The sequence below is a fragment of the Camelus ferus genome, chromosome X, assembly GCF_009834535.1.
Source record: "Camelus ferus isolate YT-003-E chromosome X, BCGSAC_Cfer_1.0, whole genome shotgun sequence".
NCBI lineage: Eukaryota > Metazoa > Chordata > Mammalia > Artiodactyla > Camelidae > Camelus > Camelus ferus.
The window spans coordinates 92,067,749-92,090,871 of record NC_045732.1 but is presented as its reverse complement, the minus strand read 5'-3'; the positions used below and the strand labels follow the sequence as shown (position 1 = coordinate 92,090,871).

The window sequence follows — 23,123 nt, the reverse complement described above, 5'->3', positions numbered from 1 at the left end:
TTCTTCCCAAAATGGACAATTCTTCCTCTGGAGCCCCTTGAAGCTTAATGAGCAAGAACAGACACACAAGAATACATATAAACACAGGCCCGAAATAAGCATGGTATCTTTACCAAGTTATCTATAGCAGCCAAACCATGTGCTTTAGTCTGTTCATGTCAGAAGTGCTATGCTGGGCTGTGTGGAGGACACAGTAAAACATGGCCCTTGCCCTCTGGATACTTACAAATTCTAAGAGAAAAGATGGCTACTGAAAAGGCTGGGGCGTCCTGGGAGTGGTTGATTTGAGAAGTGTGGTGTGGGGGACAGGGGTTGGGAGACCATAGGGTGGGTGGGACCGGAAGAGGCCCATGTCCTCCACTGAACATCTACTGTCAAACAATCTCAGAGTATTCATGGTGTGCTTTCTCCTGAAACGCTACCAGGTATGGTGGCAGATGCACCTTCTATAACAAGGTGCCCGCCCTCAGATGGGGAGGTAGAACTAAGGCACAGAGCACAGAAAGGGACTAAGTGCTAAGCAGTACTTACCTATGGGGCCAAGAGTTCAGAGGCAAAAACATTCAGAGAAAGCTTTGTGGAGGTGGGGCTTGAAGGATTCAGCACCTCCATTCTGTGCGAGCATCCCTAAGCCTGCACAGAATCACCACCACAGCCAGAGGACTGCACCGCCCCAGGAACTGGAATTTGGTGAGTATGCACTGAATGTGGGCCACTGGACTGAGTGCTATTCTCAATCTTCTTTACCTTCTTTAGAGGAAGAGGTAATAGTTTGGCTGGCTGAAAGATCTTGCAAAATTTTATTCCATTCTCCTCTTCAAAAATACACCTCTCTTTTCCTTTATGTTCAGGTTGTGGCTTTTATTCCCAGGCTTGAATTAAGCATGTGCTCCCAAGTTCTGAACTCTTTAAAAATGCCTCATGTTAAAAAAAATCTACTATGGGGTGTCCACTAGGGGCCAGGCACTGTTCTGAGTGCTTAACATACAAGAACTCATTTGATCCTGGAAACATTTTCAGGAGGTATTTATTAGGCTCCATTTTATAAATGAGGAAACTGAAGTTCAGAGAGAAGTCAAGTGTCCAAGTAATATCGCTAGGAAGGGGCAGAGCCAGGATTCAAACCACGTCTGTCTAACTTCAGAAACTGTGTGTGAAACTAGTAAATGGGAAGACAAAGACTAAAAGGGATCAAGATTGAAAGCTGAGTCTTTAATAACTGGCAAGAAGGGAAGCTAGTTCTGGTTCTCAGTTTCCCCACTATAAAATAAGGAGGTTGGATTAGATCATCCATTCATTCATTCACTTAACAAACATTTGTAGAGGGCCTCTGCTGTGCCAGGGTGGGGGATGTTCGGAGGAGTGGAAGGAGGCTGTGATACACAGATGAGAAATACTGGGTTCCTTCATCCAAGGAAGGGAAAATTTGGTTGGAGAGATAGATAGGCAGAGCGTAGAAGAGCTAAATAAAGGGGCAAGCTCAGTACTGTGGTGGTACTGCTAAGGAGGGAGTAGGGGTCAGGGATGATGGCAGGAAAGAGCGGCTTGAGTAATGGTTGAGTGGGATTTTAATAAGCCGAGAAGGACATAGAAAAAGTAGAGGGAACAGTCAAGAAAGTGCTCATCTTGTCCAGGGAATGGCAAGAGGGCGGATTTGGTGAGAACAGAGGCTTTGTGAGGGACATGGAAGGAAAGGTGGCTGGTACCAGATCACGGAGGGCCCTGAAAGCTACATGAAGGCTTGTGGACTTGATTGCGTTGGCAGTGGGCATCCACAGCCAGTTTTACAGGAGGGCAGATGATTTCTTAGAGTTCCTTCCACCTCTCACACTGTGTGTTTGATTAAGAACCTTGTTAAGTGCCGAGAAGTCTTAGGGAAGGGGGGAGGCTTGACTTGGAGAGGCCTCTGGGGTGATTTTAGCCCCCTTCCTCATTTCCACCCCCCTTTGGCTATAAAATCCAGAAAGGCTGTTGGTTGTTTACAGAGTTAAGTTTAACCAGACATACTGTCTCCCCATCTAGACCTGGGGCTCTGAGAGGGCAGAGACCAGGCCTTCCTCAGCTGCAGAGAGCCGCTGGAATGCATCTCCAAGAAGCAACCTGCTGCAATAGGGTTTGTGCATTTGAGATTTACGCGAGTAGGGGCAATGAATTTTCCCCTGTGGCCCCTCCCAGAGCATAAAGCGAAACACTTGTGAGCACATAGTGTCTGTAACTCGTGGTCAACCTTACTGATCTAGTACCAGCCCCACTCTTTTCCTACGTTTGCAAAGCTCTTTTCGTACCCTGATCTCCCCTGGTCTGCTTTCATCTGGGGTGATTTAGAATGAGCCCTCTGGCAGTCCTGAGGCCCTGAGCTCCAAACCTGACTTCACCTTCAACTAGCTGGGGTGCAGGGGATGAAGGGACAACCCAAAGCTGCTTCATTCCGACACTCTAAAGATGTAAACCACTGGGATTTCGTTGTTGTCATAGGGCTCGGCTGTTTTACTGGAGAGACAAGGCCTGTGATTGCAGAACAAAGCAAAGAATTGAAGCAATTACCCTGCGAATTTAGCCAGGGGTTGGTTTGGGGCCTAAATTACCCTGCCCCTCCCCATACCCTGTTTTGTCTGCTAAACTTCAGGAGGGCAGGGCCTAGGCCAGTGTCACCCCTAGGTCTCTGTGCTACATCTAGGGAGGCTGGTGATGCCAATGCTGATAATAATAACTTGCATAAGTCTAGTAGTTTACAGTGCACAAAATTCTTTCTCATCCACTATCTCATTTGATGCTCAGGGGTGTCCCTCTGAGGGAGGTAGGATAGATACATTGATTTCCATAGTTTAGAGCTGGAGGAAGACCCAAAACACAGTACCTGGCCTCAGGCTGGCACTACTTAAATGTTAGGGCTTGTCTGAGGTCCCACTGCTAGCTATGGACACAACAAGACTAGGATTCTGGTTCTTAGAACTCTCCAAATAATCCGCTTTCCGTTATACCAAGATGCCTCTCTGAGTCCAGCTGTTATTGATGGGAGAAACAATTAGAAAAAAATCTGCCTAAAAAGGAATTTTTTGGCATGAAATGGAGGCACTATACCATATTAAAAAGAGCTCTGGATGTGGAGACAGGACTAGAGTTGAGACCCAGCTCAGGAACTGAAGCCACGTGACCTTGAGCAAGTCACTCACAGCCACTCATGGACTCAGTTTCTTCAATTACAAAATCAAGAGTTGTAGTGAGAAACAAATGAAATAACACAAGTGAAAGGACTTTGTAAACTCTGATGTTGTACAAAGGTAAGGTATTATTATGATGATGTTGTGGTTCTAGCCTCAAATAAAATTATCATTAATATCTACATTCTTTACAAGGTTTCCCACAGCTCTCCTCACCCTGCTCCTTGGTTTCCCATCATCTCCTGTAGGGCAGGAAGTGTGGCCCCCAACAGGAAAGGGCTCAGAAAAGCTAGAGCTTCAGCCAGGAAATAACCATCTTGCCCCAACCTTCATTTCGTCAGATAAATGATGCAGCCAAATGGTGAGACACAGACGAGTGGGAACGGAGGTGTCCAGAATCCGTTTCAGCCTCAAACCAAGGAGCAAAGTAGCCCTAAGGCCCCGAAAGCCTTAAGAGACATGGAGATTTAGTAATTACCAGATTAATTAAAATCAGCGAAGACAGCCAACTTAAATCAATGCAGAATTGGTAGGGCCTGCATCATCAGACCCAATAGAGGCAATTTCCCCCTTTAATAATGCATTTTGAATTCATACGTTGATTAGCTTAAAGAAATCATTTCCAAATTTTCACTTTCCCTTGGCGTAACTTCAGCCAAACACTTTTTAAGATGTGTGTGAGGGGTGCGTGGCAGGGTGGGAGTGGTCAAGGAAAACAGCTAGTGAAGAGGTTCCCAAAGCAAAGTAAAATGGCAAGCCGTATGTCCACACTGCTGGCAATAGATTTTGAGGTTGGTGAGGACAAGCAAGAGGGGTCATAGAACACCAGGCCTCAGACAACAGCAAAGCCATTGCAGCCTGAGTGGCTTGCTCTCCTCCACAATACTCACACACATTCTTCAAACCAGGTGAGGGAGACATACCTGGTAAGTCTCAACTGCCATCTCTAAAGTCCTTCCAAAGGAGAGAAGACACCCCATAGCTTCTAGATGGAACCTCTGGGCCTAGGACAAAGGAGGGGGGCGGGGAGGAGGAGGAGGAAGACATTAATCCTGCAGGGCTTCCTTCTAGTCCAAATCACCCTCTGGCTTCCTTAGTATTAATAAATATTAATAAATAATATCAATATATCTGCACATAAAGATTTTTTTTCCAAATTCCTGCTATTCATTTCACATTCCGTTTACAAAGCCCTGCACCCTCCAGGAACTGCTGGGCACCTCCCCTAATACCCTCTAGGTTGAGGCGATGTTTCTGAAGTCCCCACCACAGATTCAGGGTTGGAGCTGCTAAGAAACACCCTAAGACTGAAAGCAAACCTGCCGGCAGCTTCAGCTCCACCGCAAGCTGCTCTCCTCCTCAGAGTTAATGTAAAGTCATCCGAGTTCCACTGTGGACCCAGGCTTCTCAGCCCTTCAGTCCCGGGGATAGCCTGGGATGTAAACACATACAAGGATTTATTCCTTTGGCCAGGCGAGGAGTCGTTAGGGTAAAGGGTAAGGGTCGAGGGGTTCAGTTTGGTGGCTGCGGAACCCAGGGAAAGCAGGCAGAAGCTGAGTCCTCTTCAAGCCAGGTTTTTGGCCCGAGTCGTGCAGGCTTCCCCCTTTACAGACCTTTCGTCCCTCTCCTTCCTCCCTCCGCCTCTCGCTCATGCCCCCCCCCCAACTCCTGCCAGATGCCTCCGCGCCCAGGCCGGGGGCTGCCCTTTGAGGTCTGCCCAGGGGGTCTACAGACCGGGAGGTTGCCACGAAGGGTTGGCCCCCAGGGTGGGCCCCCCAGAGACGCGAAGCGAGGCAGCGAGCCCCGGCATTTTCCCTTCCCCAGCACCTGTCCCACTTCGGCGCCGGGGCTGGGGCTGCGCCCGCGGTTAGCCTGGGTGCCTGAGCGCTGGAGCCACGCACCGAGGTCGCCTGGGTTAGGGAAGTGGGGGGCCGGGGGAGGGGCGGGGCGTCTGGCGGGGGCGCCCCCCCCCCGGCATGCAAGACCCTACCCCCCCACCCCGCCATACACTGAGGCTAAACGGAGAGAGAGAGTCACACATAAAGCTCAAGCGAAAACGCTCGCTCTCCGACCCCGAGCGGCGTTGCTCGCCCCCCCTCCTTCCTGGAGCCAGGGACTGGCCGGGGAAGGTGGCTCCGTTCTTCCCCCGTGGCCAGTGCGGGGTCTGCGGCTGCCCGGCGAGGTTCCGGCTTCCCCGGGGCTGGCAGGGGGAGCCCCGAGAACTGCAGGCCCGCCCCCCCTTCCTCCTCCTCCTTCCCCTCCTCCCCCACGTGTCCTCCCGGAGCCCAGCGGCCTGATCCCAGCACCCCCCGCCACCTCCCTCCTCCTCCCGCTTCGCCCGCTTCCCCGGCAGCGTGGAGAAGAGCAAAGTTGCGACAGCGGCCGAGGGGCTCTGCCCAGGTGAAGGGGGCGCCGTGGGTGGGGGGGAGACGGCGCGGCCCTGCGGCGGGGGCGGAGGGAAGATAAAGAAACTTGCTTTCGGCGGCCCCCACCCCATGCGGGTTCGGATTTTGCGTGGACCGAGCCCTCGTGGCGAGACGCGGCAACGCCGCCGGGACCGAGACCGGCACCGGGACCCGGACCCGGACCGCGCGCCTGGGTCGGCTCGGCGGGCGCAGGCAGCGGGCCAGGCCGGCACCCAAGCAAGGGCGGGGTGGGTGGCCGTACACCGGACCGAACCGGGGACTCCGGTGGCCTGCACGCGGGCCGAACCCGGACCGGGCCGAGTTGGGTGGCGAAGTAGGACGTGGATTCGGGGGCGGGGCGCGGCGGGAGGTGGAAACGAGGCCCGGCCGGACTGGCCTGGGCGTGGGGGCGGGGGGCGAGTTCGGGGCACTTGCTGGGCTCGGGACCGAGCGGTAGGGCGGGGCGGCGCTAGGGGTTGGGCCGGACCCGCGGGGAGAGGGCGAGGGGAGGGGGAACCGGGGGTGGAGTAGGGGCGTGGAGTTGCGAGCGGGGTCTGGCCTCGGCCGGGGGCGAAGGTAGATCCGCGGGGCCGCCAGCGGAGGGAGGGAGGCCCGCGGCAGCGCGGCGGCGGCGAAGGCCAGCTTCCGCGGAGTTTGTGCCCGGGCTTCCCGGGCTCCAGCCGCCTCAACGCGCACAAATGGGGCTAGGGGATTGACTGGTAAGCAACTACGAGCGTTAGACGGTGTTCGGCGGCGATTCCGGGAAAAGCAAGGAGAGACACCGTCTGCAATTATGCCGCCCCCCCCACCTCTTTAGCATCTGGATTCTGCTCTCAAGGGGCCGCGGACCCTCCCCGTCACAACCCTTTCACCCTCCAGCACTCCCACTGCCTCCCCCCCTCTTCCTCAGCCATCTGACTCTCCTAGGGGTGTGTGTTTGGGGGTGGACGACGACGGGGGGATGTATACTTTTCCTCTCGCGGCAGCAGCCTAGTTCATATCTTATTCCTACATGTAGCGTCGCTTCGAGTCGCATGGACATTGGGATTTAGATAATCTACCCCCCAACTAACCCCCTTCCCAAGCGATTTGATGGCTTTTAAGGAAAGCGATGAATCCCTGGATTTCCACGCCAGGGATGAGGTTTGAGGATTGGGCTTCACCCCTCAGCTCACTTCCACCACCAACCCCTCTTTCCTAGTGAGCCATTTCCACGGGGATCCGAACTTGATGGGGGGGGGGACGGGAGTATTAATGTGCTTCTCTGTCTCTACACAGGGTCGGTGTGGCCGAGGACGGCTAGTCTCAGAGGGAAAGTAGCCACCAGTCCAACCTGGGTCGCCCCCACTATTACTTCGGTGAGGGGGGCAACGCTAAGAAGGGGATACTGGTGGGTAAGGGCCCAGTATAAGGGAGGGGGCTGGGTAGTCGCCCCCGAGGGACTCCGTTTCTTGGCAGGGAGGTAGACGACGCGAGCCCCGGCTTCAGGGGAGGGGTTCCGGGGAGGGAGATGGGGGTGGCGACGAAGGGGGGGCGGGAAGAAGGGGGGAGTCACGCCCTGCCAGCAAGGGGAGCCTCCCTCAGGCCCCTGGGAGAAGGGGACTGAATGCGTCTGCTCTGTGCTGCCAGGCAGAGGAGATCTGGGGTCTCCGGATTTGCACACTGGATCCAGCACCGGTGGCCTGAGAAAGTCAGGTCGGGGCATAAGGTGGAAAGCGTTAGAAGAAAGAGAGAAACCCCTGGCCGTGGTGCACTGATCTTTTCCCTTCCTCAACCTCTCCCTTCGTGGGGCGTACGGCGCGGGGGGGGGGGCGTAGGGCTCTTGCAACCCCTCGGATTGAGCGCCTCCGCCTCTCCTGGGAGTCTAGCTTTTTGCCCGGCTTGCTGCAGCCACCGCTGCCTCCCTCTCCGGAATCCTCTCGGTCCTCGCAGCGATCCCCTCCTCCTCCCCTCCCCTCCCAGTGTCACCGGGGCTGCTTGGCTCTGCCCCCTTCGCCGCCGCTTGCTCCCTGCTTTCGTCCCTCCCTCTCTTGCTCGCTCCCTCCCTTCGCCTCCTCCTCCCCATTCCTCCCCCCCCGGTAGGCGGCATTCTGGGAGTTGTAGTCCCTCGGAACCGGGGCTGGCGCCGCCCGCGGACCCGACCGGACTCCACTTCCCGTCGAGCCCTGCGACCGGCACCCACTCCACCAGGCTTCGCTCGCACACACAGACACACACACACCGCTCTCCCCCTCACTCTTTCGCTCGCCGCGGCTGCTGCCAGTGTGTGGCTCTGTCTCTCCTCCGCTTTGCTGAGCCCTCCCTTCTTCCTCTCAGTTCCTAGAGTCCGACCGCCGCCGCCGCGGAGAGAGAGGAGAAGGAGGTCGGTGGCGATAAGGGGCGGAGGGGGCATCAGATCGGGGCAGTATTAGTCTCGTGGTGGCTCAGAGGGGGTAAGAGGGAGTCCGGGTGGCGGCCTGAGCCTCCCCGCGGAGCCGACTCGGGAACAGGTGCGTCTTTTTTTCCTCTCCCCCAACCCCTCCACCCCTTTTGACTCCCCGGCTTTCTCGTATCCCCCACCCGCTTCTTTCTGTCTCAAGCCTTTCCCCAACCCTGTCTCTTCTTCGCCCCGCGGCCGCTTGGCTTGCCCCCCGGGGGCGCCGTCCTCTTCGTGTCCCCGGACGTAGCGCTCCCTGGAGCTCGCTCTGTCCTCGCCCCTCCCTTCGGGACAGCTCCCCTCCACTTCCCACCTTCGTACCCCATCCCTGCCCTACCCTACCCCCTCCTCACCCCTTCTTCCTTAGCCAGGTGAGACTTGTTCGCCACCATCCGAGAGTCTTCTTCCCGGCTGGGCGGGGGTCTCCATGGAAACGGGGGTCGGGTTGATCCTGGGGGGGAAACCATTGGAATTACCCCACTCCTCGGAAAGGGAGGTGGAGGCTGCGGTCTTGCTAACTACCTGGCCCCAACCCCCAGATCTAAGGATCCGACGATCCGAAGGGAGGCTGGCCAGCAGGGCAGGGCGAGAAAGGGCTTGTTTTTTTGGTGGGGGGTGCTGTCCGTGATGAAGTCTTGAAGAGACCAGGAGAAAATACCCTCCAACCTCAGAGGGGAGGTGCGACGGGTGCTTTTCAGAGCTGCTTTCTCCCTGGTGTTAGGGTGCGGGAACCGTAGGGTAAGGGGTACCCCTAGGTGGCGGCGGGGCCTGGGTTCGGGAGTGGGAGTGCTGTGATGGGGGCAGGGGCAATTATCCGAGTCCCTGGAAAAAAGGCGGGGGATGACTTCGGAGCGCCCTGGCTCCGCTGCCCTGGCTTTAGGGGCGGGGGCCGTTCGGCCAGGCGCGGCGGGGAAGGGGCTTAAATTGAAGGAGGATGAGATCGGGGGCAATTCATACTAGCCCCGGCAAGCCATGGGGGAGATACAGCGTGCAAGCTCTCCACCCGCTTCGCGCCAGGCCTGGAGGCAAGGGGTCTGAGAGCGAAGCCGAAGGCTGCAAGGAGGGAGGCTCCGGTTACGGGGCCGGGTTTCGGGATCAGGGGCAATCCCCCCAGCCCTTGAGAAGGAAGGAGAGGGATAGCTGCGAACCCCAGGGCTCCCCCACCCTAGGTCTTAAGGGGCATGAGGAACGGACAGCAGGCCCTGCGGAGCTGGATTCGAACGGATCGCGGCTGGGGAGTGGGGGGGCTTTAGTGGTGGGCTTCGGGGGGAGCAGTCCGGCGGCGGGGCGGGCGGGCGGGGCGTGGGGCTCTGGCGGGCGGCGGGGCGGGGCCGGGGCGGCGCTGCTGCCGCCGCCGCCGCCGCCGCTGCCGCCGCCGCTGCTGCTCCTGCTGGGGCCGCCGCAGCCGTTGCCGCTGCCGCCGCCGCCGCTTCTGGGCGGGGAACGGAGGCCAAAGAGAGTCCCGTGCCGGGGCAGAGGGCGCCGTCTGCGCGCGGTGGGGAGGGGGCCGTCCTGGGGGCGGGGGCAGGCGGGGGGTGGAGCCCCCGACGGGGGGCGGTACGAGCCGGGACGACGACGACGAGGAGCCCCGGGGGCCGGGTGCATGGAGGACGAGGTGCTGGGAGGAGGAAGCGGGGGGGTGGGTCCCGCGACGGGCCTCGTGGGCTTGGCTCCTCGAGGTTCTGCTTCGGGACAGAGCCCTGCGGGGGTGCCCAGAGGCCCGGGAAAGGACCGGGAGGTGAAGTGGACGGTGGAGGGGGCCCTCCTCGCTGGGGTCCCACTGAGAGGAAGGCTGGGCCAGAGGGACGTCCGGGGCAAGGCTGGGAGGAGCCGGCCGCACCTCAGCTGGGGATTTCGCGTTAGGGAGGTGCGGGAGATTGTCGTAGGGAACGACGTGGTCGAGGGGAAAGGCGGGAGGGGAGCACACTGCAGACCCAGGAGGCCAGTGGGGTTACCCTTCTATTCCCCCTCCCCCTCCCCCCAGTGGAAGCACTGTTTTTGTTTTATTGTTTTGAAATTTCTAATGTTGGCTGTACGACGTGGTGATACTTAATCTTTATGTCTCCTAGAGTAGACAGTAAGGACAGGCGTCCCTAGGTGAGGACGCCTCTAGCCCAGGGTTTAGGGGCTCTTTATGCGTGTGTGGGAAGGGGCCCACTAACTTCTGCGACAGCTGAATACTCTCAAGGCAGTTTGGAGGCGGTCCCCGTGGCACAGAGGTGGAGTACAATTGCAAAAATTTTTGGTGAGACTTCTGGGGGTGCAACTTTGCATTACCCCCATTAGCCCATGGTTCTTTCAACTTAGAAGGCTATTTCTCAAAGTCACGCTGCTGAAACGTTTTGGGGGGAAATGGATGGGGGATGCACTTGGGGTTGGGAGTGGATTAAGTTGATAATAGAATTCCAAGGTTGGAAGAGACTTTAAAGGTCATCTAGTTCTCTGTTTACCTGTCCTGTCCTCAAATTTTGGGAGAGAGGGAATTTATTTTGGGAGAGGTGGTAGGCAGCACTATGGAGCAGAGTTTAGGGGTAGTTAAATTGGATGGTGATGTCACCATGTAGTACTGAAGAGGACAGCATGTAGGAAAGAAATCTGGAGGATTCCACTGGGGATTAAATGGGTTAACCTAATCACAAGAATCATCCAGAGGCTCCAAATAGAAGTAAAATGTGGGGGGAGGAGCCTGTAAAATTTTGATGGAGAAGCAAAGTTAGTAGGAAAGATTGGGGGAGCCAGGAAGAGCAGGAGGCTTGGTGGCACAAGTTAAGAGAATCTAAAGGCTGATAGAGTTGAGGAGGGGCATGGCCATCTTGACTAAGCTATGTGAATATAGCTAGGCAGACTCATCCTTTGATATGGCATCTGAGGCAACTGCCCTTGGGGTGTATGTAGGGGACAAGAGACACAGGCTATGGGGCACGGAGCCTTACTCAAATTGACATTAAGAGGGCTGACCCTGTTTCTAGCTTTGCAGCAAAGGTAGGTAGGTTTTCTGGCTCTGAGAAGTCACTGCTAGAGAAAGAGGAGGGTACTTCTGATGTCTAGGTTGAGGAGGACCAGTTCTTTAAGCCACAAGGAAGAGATGCAAGTTGTTGGGATAGGGCAGAGGAAAGCTAAGTCCCTGGTAAGCTCTGCTGTTGAAGTCTGGATTGGACAGAATGGAGGGGAGTTCCAGAAGAAATGGTGGCTGTACCAAGGGCACTTGTAGTTCTGGCTATTTTGATTCACCAAGAGAGGACAGGAAAGGGAGGAGGGTCTCTTTCTTTCTCAGTGTAGACTTTCTTGGGAAGCTAAAGGGTTTCTTCAGAGGTCTCTTTGCTTTATTTGTGCTACAGTTCACTACATAGGAAAAAAAAGTTTAATATAGGTGGCAGAGTATCTCAGCATGATAAATCTGGATTATGAGGTTTAGGGAGGGGCTTCTTTTGGGGGAACAGAATTATGGGAGAAAAGGACTTGAATACTAGAAAGAAAGAAGGCAAAAAGAGAAGCCAGAAGAGGGTTGGTTGGGCAGTGAAGAGGGAAGAAAGATGATAATCACTGGTCCCACTTTAGGGCCAACTAAGGGAAAAGTGGAACCTTGAAATCTCCAGGATAATGTTTTCCAAAATAAAATTTGAAGAACCTTTAAGGCTCTTTACGCTTTCATGCTAGAATCAGTAAGTTTTGGGCAAGAGAAAAGGACGATCTTGGGTAAAAATAGGGTTGGGGAGCAACTGATATGTAGGAAGAAATAGAAATATATTTACCCATAAAGAAATAGGGAGTTTAGAGATAGTGTACAGCCTGAAAAATGCAGAATAGAGAAAGAAGTTAGGATAACGAGCCAAAGGAGGGGAAAGTGTTTACTCAGGTGTCATCTGGAGCTGGTGTGGAGAAGGTGAAAACTTGCCTTTGATAGCCGCTGCTCCAAGAAGGCCCAGGAAGTAGAGGTTAGCTGGGATCCAGGGCTTGCAAGTCTAAGCATTAATTAGAAAATCTAGACTAAAGTAAGGATACTGAATAGGGGAAGGAATTCACCCTCCTAAATAGAATGGCCTTGAAAGAAGGAGCAAGTGGGAACACACCAGTTTTTCCAGTCTGCAAGTGGGAGGAATCCTAGATATAGGGAGGTGAATGATGGAAATTCCAGAATGAATCAGGATAAAGAATAGTGACCTGAGAGCCTTGGGCCAGAATTGGTGGGTTGGGTGGGGGCATGGAGGAGAGGTGCAAATAAGGGGTTGGACATCTGGAGTGGCTCACTGATTCTAGGCTGAGCTAAGTTTGAGATGGAATAGAAGGGCCACAGAGGATAGGGAGCTGTTTTCCAGGGTCAACTGGCATCTGAGATTGAGAGGGGAGGGGTTCGTGGTTGAGTTGGGTGGGAAAGTGAACACTAGAGTGGAACAGAGAAAGTGCTGGGGAAAGTGGAGATTATTGAGATGAAGTAGACGGGAAAAGGGAGAAGCCACTAATGATTCCATGAAGGGGGAAGAAAGGCCCTAGACCTTGAGTTTTCAGAAAGAAAGAAAATTCCTTAATGCTGGAGTTCCAGTTGGGTGTGAGTCTGCTTGCCGGGAGGTTTAGTATTAGAACTGCCAAAGAGGGAGGTAATAAGTAATCTACCTTTTGACCACTAGGATGCTAGTACAGTATTTTATATAATCTCACATACAAGGCTTTATTAATGCCAGTTCTTGAATGGTCATCCTTAAAATAATGTAGAAACTGTTCTCTAAATCATACCCATTCCCACTGTTCATAACTTAAAAGCACTCTTCTATGATGAAAACTTTCTTTGGTGAACTGAAGTTGAATTCTGGTCAAGAGTAAAATTTAACTCTGTTTTCTATCTCGATAATTCAAATATGCTGTTCTGGTTCCCTCTTTTTTTTTTTTTTTTTAAAGCAGAAACCACTCTTTCCCCATAAAACATTAAAAAGTGGATCATTGTTTAAAAAGTGGCTGCAGGCTGCATGTCAAGGTCATATTCTCCCTGGTCAATGAATTGTGATGAATTTGAAGAGAGATGATTTATTGTTTGTAAAATGGAATCATTTTCAGCTTTATTCGTGAGAGTCTGCGAGGCAGAATACGTCTTCATTTGGTTTTAAGAAGACCTTAAGCTAAGTATCTGTGAAGAATCGAGAGTAGTGAGGGGCAGGCAAAGCTTTGTGTTTTGGGCTTCTTTGACTGTCTGCTAAGAAACAAAATTTGGTTACCTCATTGCTAAGGTATGCCTAGAAATCTTAGTGTTAGTGCCATTTAAGGGTACAGTTGAGTTTTGTTATAATGCTAGTGTCCAGGGACAAGGAGGTTTTCATTTTTCCAAGTTCTATAGAGACATGCACCACATGTGGCTCTGAGCCTGGGAATGAGTGGATGCACTCTATACCTGGATCCACGCACTGATTGGGTACCTTACTGTAACGAGGCTTTACGTTGATTGTATCATGCACAGGCTAATGTGGTCCAGTGGTTCTCAAACTTTAGCCTGCTCAGAATTACCTGGAGGCCTTTGAAGGCATACAGCCTTAGGCTACTCAGTCTTTGTTCTTCCACTTCCTAGTGGCAGGAAGTGAGTCACTTAACTTTCTTGAGCCTCAGTTTTTTCATCTCTAAAATGGAGATGATGATCCTCATCTCACAAGGCTGTAAGGATTACACAATATGATGTATATATAGCACCAGGGCCATAGCAGGTGCCCAATACATGGCATCTATTATTATATTACAATCTAGTTTTTCTTATTCAGTTGTATCCTATGACATTACCTTTTTATATTATGCTATGGAAACATGGTAGCTGAAAGCTATCGATATCTCCTGAGTGCTTCCCTTGTATCTTGATTCTCTGCTTTTTCGCCATATTCCTGTTGTATTAGTACATATTTAGCATTTATGACGTGGTAGGAAGAAGTAGCTTGGCTCATCACTGCATTATAGCGCCCACCTTTGAGGTAGAAGTGGCAGCTTCTTTTTAACAGCTGTGCTCAGTATTTCAGAGCAGGAACTGAAGGGTGTATATCCAGTTGAAACTTCAGGGGACATTTTGGTCCATGCTTTAAAAATGACCCAAACCTAGTTTACTAGGGTGACATTTTAAAAAGCTATTGCTTTCTGAAAAGGGCTGCTGTGTTTAATTATGACTGGTTGGGCTTCCCAGCTGTCTCTGACATCTGGAAGTTCTACAAGAGCTGGTAGATAGAGCCCGGGTCTGGTATGGCCCTATGATAAGGGTGTATTCATCAGCAATTGGATAGGAGAGAATAACATCGCAAGTAGCTCAGGTATCCCGAAACCAAACTTGTGGGCAGAGGAAAACGATGGACTGTAAAATATAGTCCCTCTCTGCAGCCAAAGTGGACTTTGATGCCAACAATAAGCTATGCCAATATAGGGAGAGTGTGACAGCAGGCCAATTTAAAACAGTAGATCAGTTAACAAATTAATAATTTTTGTTTGACTTTGGAAATGCATTATTATTCTCTACCTGTCCCCCTCCCCAGCAGATTTACCTTCCTATTTATATTCTGCTTAAGCAAATATTAAAATGAGTTGTTCCCCGAGCACACATCTACTGTAAGTGGCAGAAGGCAGTCCATAAGTTGGCTAGGTTTAAAAATGAGCTGTGGCTAAGCCACACTCAGATAATTGGAAATTGACTTTATTGTTTTGTCCCAGCCCAGTTTTATTTTATTTCTGCGATTGTCTTTATCGTGGAAGTAAGGAAAAGAAAAAAGACAAAGTTTATAAGAGAGCATGAGAAATAAAAGGAATCCATAGACCCAATGCTTTTTACATAGGGTTCTTGGTTTCTGTTTGCCATAGAGGGGATTTCAGTGTTTCCCTGTAGTTTAGCAAGTATTTATTGAGTACATATTGTGTGCCTTGTTTCATGCTAGACACTCTTCGGAGGGGCTACTAAAAGAAGTAGAAATATACTTTCTTCCTTGAGAAACCTATAGACTGGTAGCAGGTGGAGCCAATATTGAGAGTTTTAAATTCTGTGAGTTAATTGTGTGTGTGTGTGTGTGTGTGTACCTTTGAATGAGTAATATATATAAAAAGAGTTGAGCCCATAGTCTGGAGTGAGAGAATAGAAAAAATAGGCTGGTATGGCCTCTCCAAATATTTGTGTAAGAGGTCCAGGACACTTTTTTTTAAAGGCCACATTTTGATGAGAGGGAATCCTCTTTAGGTGAAAAATTCCATATCATGAATGAAGTATACTTGAAATGGAGACACCTAAGGACCACTGTCACAGTTTATGGCAAGGAGGACACAGAAGCCTCATAAAAGGGGTTCAAGTCTCAGATTACAATGATTCACCTTTGGAGTGTGAAAGACACAAAATAATCACATGGTCCTGCTGAAGACCAAATTGAAGAAAGCCAACTTTTTTTTTTTGGTCTAGTAGAAATGAGAAGTGCTCAAAAGATGACCCTCTTAGGGTGACATTTTGAGAGGGCTTTGCATTTTGAAAAGGACTGATTAATTTTATGATGAGTACTTAGGTTTTCTAGATATCTGTGACATGTAGAAGTTGTACAAAATCTTGTTTCTAGAGCCTAGGTCTGCTATAGAGCCATAATAAGGTGTTTTCCTTAAATGGAGTAAGTAATTTCCTTGCAGCAGGAAATGGAAGTGAGTACTTTTTGAATAATAGGAAAAAGTATCTTGGCAGTGGGGGCAAAAGTGAAAATGATCTGGTGGCAAGAAAATGTACATGAGAGATTAAAACTTGTTTTTGTCTACTTCATTGCTGGAATCAATTACCTTTGGTCCGTTTGAGTGATTTTGGGTTATTCTCAATTTTTACAGATGGCATAGTAGCTGGACATAGTGAGGTGTGTGAGATGGTTGAGAAGTAGGGGCTGAAAATGCCCTCCAAGTTCGTCCCCCTCCCCAGTTTAGGCTGTGAGCACTAGAATATAGTCATCCGGCAGTATCCGCGGGGTGTTGGTTCCAGGAAGCCTGTGGATATCAAAATGGATACCCAAATCCACCGATGCTCAAGTCCCTGATATAAAATGGCAGAGTAGAAAGAATACAGATGGCCTTCCGCATCCGCGTGCAAGTTTCATATCCCTGGATTCAGCCAACCGCGGATGTGAAACCCAGGGTTATGGAGGGCCGACTGTATATCACTCTTCAAGGGTGTTGCTGCTGTGTGATTAGATGATTCTGAATGGGTTTTGGCAGTTTTAAAACATCAAAATGACTGAATGGTTGGGATTCAGTGGTGAGGAGATTGAAAAGGGTGTGTGGTTTGGATGGAGGGGTTTGGATGGTAATGCTCACCACAAAAGCTCCAGAGAGATCACAAGCCTTGGTCACTCTTTTGAGATGAATGTCTAGCCTCCCAAGGTGACTGCTTTGGAGGTAACAGCGACGTTCATTTGAATGAGTAAGCTCTCATTGCATTTAGCAGGTAGTTAACATTCCTTTGTACCCAAGTCTCATAAATGTTTATAGGCAAGGTTTTCAAACATGGAGGTACCCAAGGAGTCTGTGAAGGTGGCTATGTTAGAGCTATGTGAAGGCAACTTCTTAGCCTTTTCAGTAAATACAGGAATGAATGTATCTGGAAACAGGATGCAATGTCCCTTATAAGACTGATCCCTGGGGGTAGAACTAGTGGAAATATTTGGATAGAAAAAAAAATAAACCCTCAAGGGAGCTAGGAAGTGCTAGACTAGATTTAGTCAGGCAAAAGGTAGGGATGAACAGTGCAAAGGGACTCTTCTTCCTTTCGGTTGCCCAGCAGATTATTTCCATTTGCTTGTGTGTGTGTGTGTGTGTGTGTGTGTGTGTGTGTGTGTGTGTGTGTGTGTGTGTGTGTGTGTGAGATGTGGCGGTACAGGAACCTGTTTTGCATGAAAGGAAGCAAAGTAGAGTGTCTGGGGCATGTATGTGGGACTCTTGAGTTTCAAGGAATGGTATTTGGTTAATGATAGGGAAAGATGAGGAGATATAGATACTGGGGGGAAAGCCTGAGGAGAATATTAGAATATCGTTATATGGGAAATCATTAAATTAGAACAATTTAAGTTGGAAGAACTCTCTCATTAGGGGATAAGCTTTGTGATATGTGATTAAGTAGGGAAAATAAGAATGCTAGTTCTACACGTGGAAGAAGGCAGAGGGCCAAGGAGGGTAAGATCTGTGGTTGGGGTTCCATATCTAAAGCCAGATAGTGTTATCCTTGTTGGGTATGTGTAAACGTTCCTTTTGAAAACAGTGACTTTGAGACATTTTCACATCTCTCTAAAGGTACTCTGGTGACTGGGTGGAAGTCATGGCCTTTTCACTTTCCCAAGGATCTCAATGCCAATGGTCTCTTGGATCTCCTTGAGGGTGTCTTAGATGCTGCTTTTTGCAAAGTGGGGTAATGAGGTGGCCTCTCCTTTGCTTCTGTGAAATCTGAATGCAAATACCTCTGTCTTATAGGAGCTTTCCTCAGAGTTCTGGATTTCTATTGGAGCAGTAGGTCCCAAAGTTGGTTTTCTTTACTTATTAGTCATCACTGACCCAACCCTCCTTCTTTCACTGTCTACTGGCCACGCCTATCCTCTTGAGGACATATTCAGGGCCAGGCTTCAAGATGAATATTTTCCGGCTCTTTCATTTTTTTAAAGTCATAATTGCTTCCAGGTCACAAGGCAGTGTGAACCAAAAGAGGCCTGGAGGAGGAGTACCAGATTTAGTTTATTAACTGTGGCCTTCTTAATCTTGAGTTTCTAATTTACTGTCTTGATGGTAGAGTCCAACTGGGAGTAAATGGCCAGCTTCATGCTGTTGCGTAGGGGCCCTAGTTGTGTCCCATGCGTTGCCAGCGCCAATTGCTCTGCACGTAAGGGGTCTTCGGTCACAAATGGAGCTACATGATTCTGGGGAACTTGTCCACTGGACTAACAAACACCCTCTCTGGTCTATTTCAAGGGTAAAAACTAAAAAAGTTTAACAATGCCTACCTTTGTTTAAAAGAATTGTCAGATAGATGCTCAGTTACCTCTTGTCATGTCCTTCTCCTCCTCACACGCACAACGACCGTGCTTTGGCTTGTAGTTGTTGTGAAATCTGCTTGTTTTGGCATCCTCCCTTCAAAACAAAACCAAAAAAGTCTACCTAATCTGTACAGTCTCCTTTGAGATTTTAGTGCTGGCCACCCCCTATTACCAGCTCCTCCTGGCCCTAACTTGGGCTATACTTGGATGTTCTTCCCCTTTTGAGAATGTATTTTCTCTAAACTTTTCTAAAATGTCTGTCTTCAGTGCTTCCTCACAGTGTTTCAGTTTGGCCCATGATGGTGAAATATTTCAGGTTCCCCTATTTCATTTTTTCTTTTTGCTTGTTATATGCTATGGGCGTCTCTTATGCCTTTCACACCTGCGCTTGTCTTCTAGTGTTTTTTAATTTCCTTTTGGGTTTTTTGGGGGGAAAGATTTCTACTAAATTATGGTTTTTCTTCAACTACCTGCTCGCTCTCAGCTTAGCTGCTATTTTCACCATTTTAAGGTTATTGCTCTCCTATTAGCCCATTTTCCTTTTGGTTTCCCCTGTTTTATAGTGTGCTGATGATGCCTGGCTGCCACTGTCTGCTGCCTGCTGGTTGGATTCATCTCTTCGGATCTTGGTCAGTCCTCCTACTTACATGTACATGTGCCTCCTAAATCGAGAAGTTTTATTTATTTATTTTTCAGCCATGCTGATCACTTTGGGGTGGTGGAGCATGTCTTCTCCTTTGTTCTCACCATGAGTTGGATGTGTTTTTTGAGTTTTCCCCCACAAAGTGGAAACAGCTCCCAGTGGCCCTACTGCCTTCCAGACCAGCATTTGATTCTGGGGCCATGCAGCTGTTCATTTCTTAACAATTACATGGTTGTGACATCTGGGAAAATCCTCTGAGATATTATTTCCTATCCTTGGGCCTGTGCTTCCTGGGTCACTTGGGATTACCAGGTTTCTTCCAAGTTCCTTGCAGGAACTTTGCCTTTTGCCTTTGATGTGATGGTTCCTCTCAGACAGGGGAATGATAGAGATTGAGACTTGCACACCACACCTGACTGTGGGCGCTACGAGTGAAAGCAAGCTGGTGCTCAAATGTGAACACCAGCAGCTCCTACCAAGTGTGGCGTGTCTGTAAGATTTTCCCTTTCTGCTCACCTCTCCTGAGTAGTAGTGTACAGTTGAGTGGTTATTGGTTTGATAGGACATAATAAATAACAAAACAAAACCCTAGGCCTACTGGATCAGAATCCCCAGGGCTGGGACCTATGAATCTGTATTTTGAACCAGTGCCTCAGTGATTCTGACTTGGAAATTATCGGTGTGTGTTGTCCACCTTGACTCCTCCCATCCTATGTGGGCATTGACGCCATTGGTGCCTCTTCAGAAGTTCTCTTTGCTTACTCTCGGGCTCAAGAGAACTGGTCTTGCCTTCTTGTGGAGACACTTGGCTAGGTTCTCTCCTGACTGTGCTTTCTACCCCTCCCCTCCTCTGCAAAGGCTACTGTTAATTAGCAGAGGGCTTCAAGTAGGAAGGGGTATTGCTCTGACAAAATCCTAAAGAATAGTGGGAGGCCAGGATTTAAGCAGGTGCTCTATCTTCAGGGTCTTGTGAAAATGGGGGTGCCTAGCATCAAGTTTGCTCTCTGGATAGTCAGAAAATGTATATTGTGTGGTAGTTGTTTTGGTTTTTACTTGGTTTTCTTTTTGTTGTTGTTATTTGGGGATTGTGCCCAGGGGTGGGTGTAAAAACTCCCTTACCTAGGTAATTTTACATGTTGTTCTGTTTCCAAATGCCAGGATTCCCTCTTCTGGTTTCTGTCCCAGACCCTATAAACTACTAATCCCCTCTAACAGAACAAAAATAAACCAAAGAGTGAAAAAGCCATGGTGACTGACTTATGTCTGCTGCCTACAAATATTCAGATAGCTACTAAAACTTGTGTTAAAATTCATGTTAAAATTTTGTCCTACAGCAAGAGCAGCCCCTTCCATTGCCTGAGTCTTCTAATGCTTCATAGAGAGAGAGAAAAAAAGTACCTGGTATATCAGCCAACAGGTTGAGCTGTTGTTTCCTAAGCTGGGACATTCTGAGACATTCTAAGAAACAGTCAAAACTTGATTAACCAGGATGTTTAGGGAGTGGGATCCTACTGAACTGATGTGAAGCAGTCAATCCATTTGTCTTACCCCTTGTTGAAATCTTTCTGAAATTGTGTGTGAACCCACATAACTGTTTTAGGAATGTTAAAGATACTTTTCAGGAAAATCATGAGTCTCATACAGATACAAAAAACGAACACTTGTGATTTTATTTTACTCATTAATCAACAAGGGAACCAGACAGATGTTATAGCCGGCTCAAAGAAAAAGTCCAAAAGCACAAATTTATATGGAGTAAAGGAATTGAATTGCAAATGGAGGCAAAACTGGTTTTTCCACAGTGGGGAGGGAAGTCAATCCAAACTCCATGGGACAAGACAGAGTTTGCATATCCATCAGTTACCTGCAATTTACAGAGGTGCAAAATAGCTCAAAGACAATGAACTGGGCTAGAATCAGGCAGCTCGGAAGGGCATGCTATAGATAATGCATAGCTTTCTTGTTGAAGTACAACATTCTTTTTATAGTAAGTAAGGATGGTAGATACTTCTGGGGGGGGGTATTTTCCTTCTTGTAATTTCTCAAGAGTGACTGCCTCAATTCCCATCCAGGATTGACTTCCATGTAACACTCACGCACTGAGTACTTAGTGTATGTAAGACATTGCAGAGGAACCAGAGGCTGAAGAGACAATGTTTCTTACCTTAAGTAGCTGATTGTCTAGTGGGAGAGACGGACATGCCACGCCCCCAACTAACCACATTGCAGGGGGACTAAGATTCTGTGCTGTGGCCGAGATAGGGATGAAATGTTTAAAGAGTACCAGAGAGGGAGGAGTTAACTGATCTGGGGCTGGGGCTGCGGAGATGACACGATGACATTTAAGCTAGAGTTTGAGGGGGACAGAGAGAGGAGGAGGGGGCACAGGAGAAGCCATTTCAGGATGAGGAACCAGCCTGAAGCTGAATAGTCTGTTCAGGGAAGGGTCAGGAGTCGGGGTGACAAGGGAACAGGGAGATCACAGGATGTGGCCACAGAGGAGACTAGAGGGGAGCTTTGAGGCCAGGTCGTGGAAGGCCCTGAATGCTGTGCTAAGAAATGCGGGCTTGATTCTGAAGACAGAAGAAAGCTATTGAAATCTTTGAAGGAGAGGGGTGGTGATGTGATCGAACTGGTGCTTTAGAAGATGAATTGATTGTAGAACCAAGAGATTTGGAGGCAGAGGGACCAGTTAAGAGGCTATTGTAATATTCTAGTGAGAGATGATAAGGGTCTGCATCAGGGTCATGGCGAGAGGGGTAGAAGGAGAGGATGGAGATGGCATTATTAAGGCTTATCTCCTGATTGAATGGGGGTGGGGGTGGGGGGAAAAGGAGTTGAACTCTGAAATTTCCAGGCTAGGGAATAGTGGTGCTATTAACTAAGATAGGAAACATGCTGGGTGTGGGGAGTAAGGAGCAGGTTTCTGGTAACAGATTGAGTTTGAGGGGCTTGGTAGACATCCAGTTAACAGCAAATTGCTGGCAGCTGGAAATTCTGGTCTGAGTCTAAGGAGGGAGGTCAGGGCCAGAGATACAGATTTGGGAGTCATCAGTGCTCCCAGAGATACAGATTTGGGAGTCATCAGGAGCAAGGTGAAACTTTGTGAGCTCTTGAGCTGAGAGAGAAGGAGGAGCAGGGCACACACACACACACACACACACACACACACACGGAGAGGGGCCGGGGTGGAGGACAGCCAGACTGAGCTGCAGAGATAGCAAGAGACTGAGAAGGAGAGATAGAGGGAGACAGAAGGACAGGAGAGGGAGACTGAAGGCTGAGGACTAAGAGTGGACAGGAAGGGGAGGCCTGAGGAGGGAGAAAGAGGAGGAGAGAATGGAGCCTGAGGGAAAATAAGGAAAGTGAGATAAAGGAGGGAAAGGACTGGGGCAGGAGAGGTGGGAAAGGGGAGAAAGCTGGAGCGGGGGGGCCTGATGTAGGGGGAGATAAGGAGAAGAGAAGCAGAGGGGAGGAGAGGGAGAACAGTAGGGGGAAGGAGAGTGCTGAGGAGGAACAGAGGGAAATGGAAAAGAGATTGAAAGAGGAGAGGGAAGGCCAGAGGCTGAGAAATGAGTCGGGTAGGAAGAGAAAGAGGGAGGGAAGGGGAAGGGATGGAAGAGGGTGACAGAGGTGAGGAGACTGAGCAAGATGAGGGCCAGGTTTCTGGGGTGGGTGGCGGGAGGGGAGGGTCCAAATAGGCCAGTGGGTGCTGGGCCCAGAAAGCCAGGAGAGGGGCAGGCACAGAGGAAGGGGCGAAGGCAGCGGGATCATGTGTGACAGACAGGAGTAGGGTGAGAACAAGAGGAGAATGGGGGGATGCGGCCCTGCTCTGCTCTCATTGACTGTCGCTTGTCCCTTCCCTCTGCGCCGGCCACGTTGGCCTCCTGTCTCTTTTCTGATCTTAGCAGGCACCCCGTGCCTTGGAACCTTTGCCAGTTTGTTCCCTCTGCCTGGAGTGCTCTTCCCCCAGACATCCACATGGCTCACCCCTTCGCTTCCTTCAGGCTGTTTAAATGTCTCCCTCTCAGCAAGGCCTACCCCGACCACCCATTTTCTGACTGTAGCCCATTCTGCTCCCTGCCCCGGCCCCGCCATGCCCCTTAGCCTGTGTTATACCGACTTCTAACATCCTATAACATACAGTCATTTAACGTGTTTATTGTCCGTCTCACCCCACTAGAATATAAACTCCATGAAGGCAGGGATTTCTGGTCTTTTTAAATTGTTGAACCTCCAGTTCTTAGGACAGTGCTGGCACATAGTAGGTGCTCAATAAATATTTGTTGAATGAATAAATGATACTGTGTTGAATGTGGACAATCTCTGAAAATTGTATAAAGGATAAGTAGAACAGATCCCTGACATGTCTGTATTTTACTGTGATTTACTTCTTTGGAAAGTGGAGAATAGCATAAAATTCTGATCACTGTAGGGTTTTGTTCATCTGAGCTTTGATGAATAAGCCTTTTAGCTGATAAGTTAACTGGAATTTAAGTATCT

General features: G+C 49.9%; 1 protein-coding gene and 1 long non-coding RNA gene across 12 annotated transcripts in view; one reads left to right on the top strand and one right to left on the bottom strand.

The window, feature by feature from the left end:
- Positions 1–3,310: 3,310 nt before the first annotated feature.
- Positions 3,311–5,889, bottom strand: LOC116662235. 3 transcript variants are annotated; one of them, XR_004318257.1, is made up of 4 exons: positions 5,654–5,889; positions 4,481–4,593; positions 4,085–4,165; positions 3,311–3,610 (listed from the first exon to the last, which is right to left on the bottom strand). It is a non-coding gene; the product is annotated as an uncharacterized LOC116662235 (long non-coding RNA). The 3 variants fall into 3 exon arrangements; XR_004318256.1 differs by lacking the exon at positions 5,654–5,889 and adding an exon at positions 5,234–5,381; XR_004318255.1 differs by lacking the exon at positions 5,654–5,889 and having other exon boundaries at positions 4,481–5,129.
- The window catches only part of BCORL1 (BCL6 corepressor like 1), a 59,809-nt gene continuing 42,113 nt past the window's right edge, over positions 5,428–23,123 (top strand). For 2 of the 9 annotated variants that reach the window (XM_032475902.1, XM_032475895.1), the window contains exons 1-2: positions 6,116–6,285; positions 6,845–6,924. The gene's annotated coding sequence lies outside the window, so the exon portion shown is untranslated. The other 7 variants (XM_032475896.1, XM_032475904.1, XM_032475898.1 and 4 more) reach the window with 7 other exon arrangements.